The sequence below is a fragment of the Megalopta genalis genome, chromosome 8 (assembly GCF_051020955.1).
Source record: "Megalopta genalis isolate 19385.01 chromosome 8, iyMegGena1_principal, whole genome shotgun sequence".
Classification (NCBI taxonomy): Eukaryota; Metazoa; Arthropoda; class Insecta; order Hymenoptera; family Halictidae; genus Megalopta; species Megalopta genalis.
Window position 1 is genome coordinate 7,520,447 of NC_135020.1, and position 8,864 is coordinate 7,529,310.

Sequence of the window (8,864 nt, forward strand, 5' to 3'; positions counted from 1 at the left end):
TATGGAAGTCAATTTTTTTGAGAAGACTGGAGCAACGAATGAACACTGGGAGAAAACCCAACATCTGCGGGATTCAAATTGGACATAAAATATTTTTTACTTAGTTACAATTGAAGGGAATATTTTATGGGTTACATTTATAAGAGTTCTATTCGCGTATAAAATTGATCGAACAACCTTTTAAGACAAAATTACATTTTTATCATTGTGCAACATGTCTCGAACTTTTTCGTGAAGTTAGGTTTGTTAGTTGTGTGGTAAATATTTCTTGTAGCATGACTCGTGTCCAATGATCAGTAAAAATTGTTATCTACGATAAACTCTCAGTACTAAAATAATATCAACTAGGAGAATTACCTTTTTCTAAAAATATATCCTCGATATGTTATCGATAACCTATTGACATCTGTCCGTTTTTCAGCAACGAATGACGGAATAATACCAACTATCGAATGACGTCAGCGAAACAGAGCATCGTCATTCGCCCTAGCCCCACTAATTGTGCGAATTACGAAGTAATTGCAGCTTTTTTCTTTTATCGTTGCCGCGAAACTTTGGCGTTTGTCGTGAAACGGTAACTTAACTCCCGTTGTAAATGCCGACCGATGTAATCCCCATGGAACGATAAGGTAATGTAATACTTGTCGATTCCTCCATCGCGACAAGAAATCAGACCCGCGTGTCTGGAAATTCACGTGAGCACGGCTGTCTTCATCGGGCAAATTTAAAATCGTTTCGCTGTTGAACATCTCGAATTATGTCGAATCGAATCTTTCGCGAAAAGCCTAATTGCATTATCGGCGATTACGATCCCTGGTCAACGACGCTTGATGATTAATTGCCGACGAAAGGAAAGATTAAATTAATTGAACTTGGATTCTCCATTATTTCATCCACTCTTTATCGGTCTTGCAAGTACGTACATGTATTACGCATTAATTTGTGTGCGTCATCGATTGTATCTTTGAATTATTTCTTCCTCAAGTATCCTCATTGATATTTCGGATATTTAGATGCATATTTTTCAATAAATATTTATTTACAGAACCAGTAATTTCCTCGATTACAGTAAATTCTCTCTAATTGACATTCAGCTTGTGCACAAAAATGAATAAATTTGGAAAGATGAGATACGATTATTCGAGCCTTGCGCCTCGTTTTCATAGTTACCGATTTTCAACAGCTATAAAAACGAGCCGCAAGGCTCGAATAATCGTATTTCCACTTCTCAAACTGCCCACTTTTGTGTACAAGCTGGGCGTCAATTAGGGAGAATTTACTGTACTTCGTCAAAAATTGAATCCTCCACGAGAATTTTTTCTTAATTATTAACCGAAAAGATTAGATATTTTAGGTCAAATATAGTACTCCTGTGCGCTTATATTTACTATGATTGTGCCAGGAGTTATTGAAATTATTAAATTATGGGTAGAACAATTTTAATAAAATTTCTAATTTTTATTACTCTTTATTACCAAGAAAGGTATATCAACGAGATTTCAAGGCATAACTAATAAAAAGCACGAACCTATGATTGCACAAATTACAAATCATGAGAGGAAGTATATTTTGTAACACAATACAATACGCAGACTGATTTTTGCATCTAGGCCATATTTTAAGAAATTCAACTAGAGACACGCTGTAGGATGTGTTTCGAAGATATATTACTATATTAACTAGTTAAATTGATACTAAAGTGTTAAGTAAGTGTACACGTCTCCGTTAATTATGACGCGGTCGGATTGTAAATCTATAATCTGATAACGGGGGCAATTAGTCAACGCGTGAATCAGACCCTCATGATTCGAGGATTGGGCCATTCCCACCATGCTTTCATCATGCGACAAGAAATCCCTGTCTAGACAGGTTTTTAATCAATTTAAATGATAAATCAACACCGGGACAATGTCCAGAAATTCACTTGATTCATAATACAGTAAATTCTTCCTAATTTACGCTCAGCTTGGAAACAAAAATGGACAATTTGGGAAGAGGAGGTACGATTATTCTAGCATTGCGGCACGTTTTTATAGTTGTTGACAATCGGTAACTATAAAAACAAGCCACAAGGCTCGAACAATCGTATCTCCTCTTCCCAAATTATCCATTTTTGTGTACAAGCTGAGCGTCAATCAGGGAGAATTTACTGTAATTGGATTTCATTAAAAACTACCCTTTATAAGAAAGTGTACAGTATGCAAGAATAAGTGTGCCGACGTGTGAATTGATAGCAATAAGGTAAATGTGTATGTATACAGGGTGCCCCAAAATTGATATTTGCGTGAAATGAGAGGTTCCTGAGGTGATTCGAAGCAACTTTTTCCTTTATAAAAATGTTCTTCGAGACATCGTTAACGAATTATTAACGAAAAACGCTGACGAAGCGTTAGACGGTCGAGCCAATAAGTGAAAGTGGGCTTTGCGCGCTCGTTGGCTTGGTCGCTCTGTGGCTGCCGTGCTCGCCTCTCATTGGCCAGTGTTTTTCGTTAATGACTCGTTAACGATGCCTCGGGGAAAATTTTTGTAAAGGAGAAAATTGCTTCGAATGACCTCAGGAATCTCTAATTTCCCGGGAGTACCATAATTTTGGGACATCCTGTATACATGGTTGTGTGTGTGAAACAAATGAGTGACGACGCCATATAGAGACGGAAGTTATTTTGTTTTATAGAAATTACATATTTTACAGAAATCCCTTACGCCTTGGCAAAAAATACACAAAGCCCAGATTAAAGTTTTCCGTTCGCTAGACACACTCCCTAATTATGAAACTGATTTTAAATATAGCCTAATATATCCTAATATAATGTCGTCAAATAAAGATTCGGTCCATCAAGTCTGATAAAACAGTAAATTTCCACTCTTTCCTTTACGAATACTAAAACATCGTCGATAATTTTAATTATATATAAAATTTTATAATAATAAAATAATATAATAATATAATCCTCTCAATGAAAATGAAAATTTTGGATTCAACTAAAATTGGATCAAGAACATTTTCCTATACCCTCACTATGTTACGACTTATTCTATTTGTAATGAAAGTGACAGACAATTTGTATACTAAGTGAAACTAGTTTTAATATTAATTGTTCTTAAAATTTACTTTTAAATCTTCTCATATATTAATTATGAATAATAATATATAATATAATAATTATAAATTTAATTTAACCTAGAATATCTTAAATATACTACATTTTGATCGGAACTTAAAAAAAATTAAATTTTCATAATATTTGAAAACGACAATACATAAATTTAATTTAACTTGATTAAGTAAATTAAGTTATGTTCTCAGAATGTCGCGTTATATCGAAATCGTCTTAGAAGAAATCTAGGAACAATATAAATGAAGGAAAACGTTATGAGAAATTATATCGTGAGAAATTTCAAAACAATAGAAGTCCAAAAAAGTTCATTTAAAATTATTTTTAATGATTTCATACAACAGAAACGACCATAGAACATTTTTGTAAAACTATAAAGTACAAATTATACCTCATTTAATGTTGTGTGTAATGTCGAACTGCGAATGAAATTAACCAAAAATTCTTTTACTTAGTGATTATAATAATATACGTCTCTGAATGGATGCCCAAAGTTAACGAGCAACCGTCTATTCAATTAGTTTTCAGTAAGCTACGCATTATTATAGGGTGTCCTAAAAATTACTCAAAATCGGGAAATGAGGGCTTCCTGAGATCATTTGATGTAATTATTTCCTTAGCGCAAATGCAATCTGCGACTTTGTTTACGAGTTATTAAGGAAAAAAACACTGACCAATGAGGGACACCTCGGTTGGCGCAAGGGAGCCGAGCTAACGAGCGAAGCCCAGTTCCGATCTCGCCTCTCATTGATCACTGTTTCTCGTTAATAACTCGTAAACAAACCGGCGGATTGCATTTGCGTCGAGGAAAAAGTTACTTCAAATGACGTCAGTAACCTCCCATTTTTCGATTTTGAGTAACTTTTGGGACACCCTGTATATGTACAAGGCAAACGTCCTGCTTATGTCAACAAAAATCGTGACGCGATAGAAACATTTCTACTATTCCATCAATATGAGCTGAGTCAGAAAGAGAATCGTGTTATAAGAATACATACTGTGTTGTAGGAGGACTGTTACAATTTTCGCACCGTGTTGTATCGAAATTATGTTCACAAAATACCGTGTCATAGAAGGGTCGACTGACAGAACCCGTTTACGATTGATAGTGTTCGAAATGAACGCGTTCCGAAACTCGCGGAACAAAACTGTCACGATGCTGGATTCACAAATATGCACATGCAAGACAAGACCATTAAAGTCATTGTAACTGCAAACTGACGGCGAGACTGGGAAGAATAGGCTATAATTAACGGGTCACTCGTGTTCTAGTATTTACATCATACTGAAACGCATCCGGGAAACGGAAGAAAAGTGCAATGCTCGATTTCATCGCTGTGTGCATACGAACAACGGGGGAAGAGAAACAGGGAAAGATAGAGAGAGAAAGCGAGACAGAGAAGCCATCGTAGAACTGGCTCCATAAGCTCGTGCCACTTTAATTTCATCAAGCTCGGATAACATTGTCACGTCAGTGTTATGTCATGGAACGTGCCTGATGTCCGCATCGTCGTTTCGCCTTCATTATACCAATAAACGAACCGTTCGTACGCCGATGCACCCAATAAAAATTAATGAATTTCTAGCAAATTCCATAGCGATGCGTCTGTCGCACACATACTAGCGTCTTCTGGAATCATGCGCTCGCTTTCCCATGATCCTTTTCTCTTTTTTCCTAGATCGTAAACGAATTACCATCGTTTCAGGAACGTCAATTTAGGTGTTCATACTTGCTCCGGAACGACCGGAGTAGAAAAAGGAACGAGGCAGGTATATTAATTTTATGTTCAGTTGGTCACGAAAATATTCGGACACATTTTAGAACGGCATAACTTTTTTAACACTTTGACAGCTGGAGTCACGTACACGTGACTTCGCGAAATTTTGAATTATAAAAGTTAATCCGACGTAGCTTTTTGAAGAATGTGTCATAATTAAATTATTAACCAAATTTATCCTGTTCATATTATTAATTGTTATCATTATTGCACTATTAAGAAAGCGTATTATAATTACACTATTAATACTTTGGCCGCTGCGACGCCCATATGTGGGTGACAGAGGTATTTCAAATTTAATTTTCGAAAATTAATTTCGTCGCTTGTCCATTATAATTTCTTAATTTTATTAAAATTCGCAAGGCGTAAGAGTGTTGGAAAAGTAATGTACGTCACATACATTTGCTGTGCAATCTTTATTTCACCGAATAAAGTACTTTAATTTTATGAAATTTTCGAGGTGTTTGCCGCGGCCGTGAAAGCGTTAAAATCAGACGAAGCAACTCGAATTTTTGTTTGCACCGACTACAAACTTTTTGGACCGGCGACAAATTTTTGTATATCGATGAGAATTCATTGTTCTATCGCGATGATCATTCTTAGGGACCCAGAAGCACATCATGAATTTTTAAGGGAGTAGACATTTTTTTGGGTAGAAGGAAATCAATTCTTTTTTTATTCTGATAATAAATAGTATTTGAGGTCGGAATTTGTGATTAAAATAAGGTTTCGAATATTAGAAGTGGGCGAGAAATTCTTACAAAGTTGGTCTGAGTCACGTTGGTCTGAATCACGTTTTGAGATAGTCATGTTCTATTTGGTAATCATTCGATCGACCAAGGTGAAATTTCGTGTGCTTTTATTACTAAGAATGACACGCACCTCAACCAAAGACTTTTTCTAAATCCGGCCTAGAACCGGATTGACAACATCATCATCTAGCTTGAAGGTTACGGTTCAAGGAAGTTCACACATTGATCAAGTTGTATAAGGTTTTCTATTTGATATTTGAGGAATCTCTTTTACTAAAATACACATCTAGTATGGTGCTAGATGCTCTAAACATTTGAAAGTGACGGCTCCAGTGAATTCTGAGGAAATGGAGCACTAAGTTGGCTAATTTCAAATGGCCGCTCCCCTTAATTTCTAGGAACATTTTTATCGATCCTATAACTAATAAAAAATTCCACCATCCTTTTAGCGGTGCCTGAAATGTATTGCTTTATGAAAAATAGAAGACCGAATTCACTTAGGCTTTTTGCAATTTTGATAATAACAATATGGTCGGATAATGAAATTTCTTCAATAATATCTAGCATCTCTAGGAAGCATCTCTACAATATCGGTAGTTTAATAAAACATGTGAAACCGGTTATTTGAGCGACATTGGAATGATTAGCGTTAATACGATACATCGTTTGCACGTATGTACATGTATGGAGTATCATTAAAGTATTACTTATGCAGAGCATAGACTTGACTGATGCTTGCTAATTTGACAGTTGATTGCTGTTATTAGCGAACTTTGATAGCATCGATAACGAATCTTTATATATTGGGTTGGCAACTAAGTAATTGCCGTTTTGTTCAATGAAATAAAAAACTTTTTTTACTTGGAATGAAGTTCAATCTGTAATGTATTTTCCATTTTGTTCGATGACCTTTTGTCAACTCTCTGACAACTTGAAAATTCCACGCTCGTAGAAAGTCTGATCCTTTTCGGCCAAAAACTGAGTTAAGTGAGATTTTACAGCATCATCATCATTAAAAGTTTTACCACGAAAGGAGTTGTCCAGGGATCGAAATAAATGGTAATCCGATGGCGCGAGATCAGGGCTATATGGTGGGTGTGACATCAATTCCCAACCAATATCCATCAATTTTTGCCGAGTGGACAAAGACGTGTGCGGCCTAGCATTGTCCTGCTGGAAAATGACACCTTTACGATTGACCAATTCTGGTCGTTTTTCCTTGACCGCTGCATTCCATTTGTCCAGTTGCTAACATTCACGGATAATAAAAAATAACATAATAATAATAATAATAATTTTATAATATAACATTTACGGATATCATAAAAATGGGAGTGAGAGACATCTATAACTGAAATCGGCAATTACTTAGTTGCCAACCCAATATTACAGTTATTTTGAAAAATAGCATAGCAATTTTTAGTGGCGTCTCAGTGTCGCCACTCGAGTGCAAAGGATTAATAGGAAACGATTTTCGCAGACCAAACTACTTTTAAAACTATTTAACCCAATAGTAAACCCTTCCTAATTAACGCTCAGCTTGGAAACAAAAATAGACAATTTGGCAATAGGAGGTACGATTATACTTACGGCATGTTTTTATACTTGTTGACAGTCGATAACTATAAAAACAAGCCACAATGCTCGAATAATCGTGTCCCCCTTTTCCCAAATTGTACATTTTTCTGCACAATCTGAGCGTCAATTAGGGAGAATTTACAGCATATCAATAGGAAGTCGCCGTTCTGCTAAATGCTCTTATCCAAACAGGACTGCAAAAAAATGTTGTTTTTACACTTTGCGTTGTTTCTGTAGGAACACGTCAATATTCGTGTTTACATACCGTTAGATGACTCAAAATCGTCGGCGCTTATTAACAAAATTCAATTTGAATTGAAACTCGAAAAAATGAACATTTTTAATAACAACGCAAATCGATGTATGGTGAATAACCGACTTGTTCGAAGTACTCGAAGATTCGGATATTTACTATCGAGTACTATATGAGACGCCAAATTGTCCATTTTTGTGTACAATCTGAGCGTCAATTAGGAAGAATTTACTATATATTTCGAATAATTATAGTTAGTACTATCGCATCCCGTTAGAGTTAATTATATAATATATGAAGAGATAATAATTATTTGATTGTGTCGAACAATTATAAAAATCTTGTAAAAGTAACGCGACATACAAATAAAGTTAATTATGGACATTTTTTGGTAATTGCTTTCATTGTGGCGTAATCGTTTTGGCAACGTCCTATCTTCAAATAAAATCAAGAAATTCGGAAGTTATTGAATTTAGAATTTAGATAAACATCCATTAATGAAAAGCATTGTACGTTGACAACATATTAAGAAATTCTCAATATCCGAGGGTAACATCTCTACGTACGTAATTACTAGATTGCGGATCTCTATGCAAAATAAGATTTTTATGTAAAATCCGTAGTTTAATAATTTTTATATATAGTATATATTAAATATAATAATATAAATTGTTTTACTTTAAAGTTAACGGAAATTGCTTTTGAAAAAGAGATGCCTCATTTGCGATACCACGTTTTTGACTGATTATAATTTTCTTAGAACATGACAATAGAGTGTTATTTATTGTCGCGTATTGTTCACTTTGTATCAATATTTGAAAACTAGTTTCCTTTCCGTCGTTGTGGAGGAAAATGTCCTATGTTTTCGCTATGTCACAAGAACGTAGTAAATCAATTATATGCGTATATTGAAAAGACTGATCAAGATAAGGTCATACATTAGATCTATGAATAATTCTTGACGCTTTTTCTCCGATTATCTGACCGCCAAGAATCTCTTGTATAATTCACATTGCATTTTCATTCTAAGCACTGCGGTCGAGAAATCCGTCGTTCGAATTCCGCCGTTGGTTTAACGCGATCGTAATTTGTCAACGTTGTTCGCGGCAATTAGACGGCGAAAATTTCGTCGAGTTCGCATCGGTAACGTCATTCGCGCGAAAAACGCACACAGACATCCGATTTCGTTGAAAATGATTTATGCTAATTGTGTCTCGCGCTACGGTCACGGTTGACCCTTACAGACCGGTGTTACGAATGCCGGTCGTCAGAGCGGCTGACACCACGTGTTAAAAATGCTAATCGCACACGTAACAGTCGCGTTCTTTGGACTATTTTCAGCGGCTACTTCGTTTAATTTCCTGACTTCTATCAATATTTGATGTTT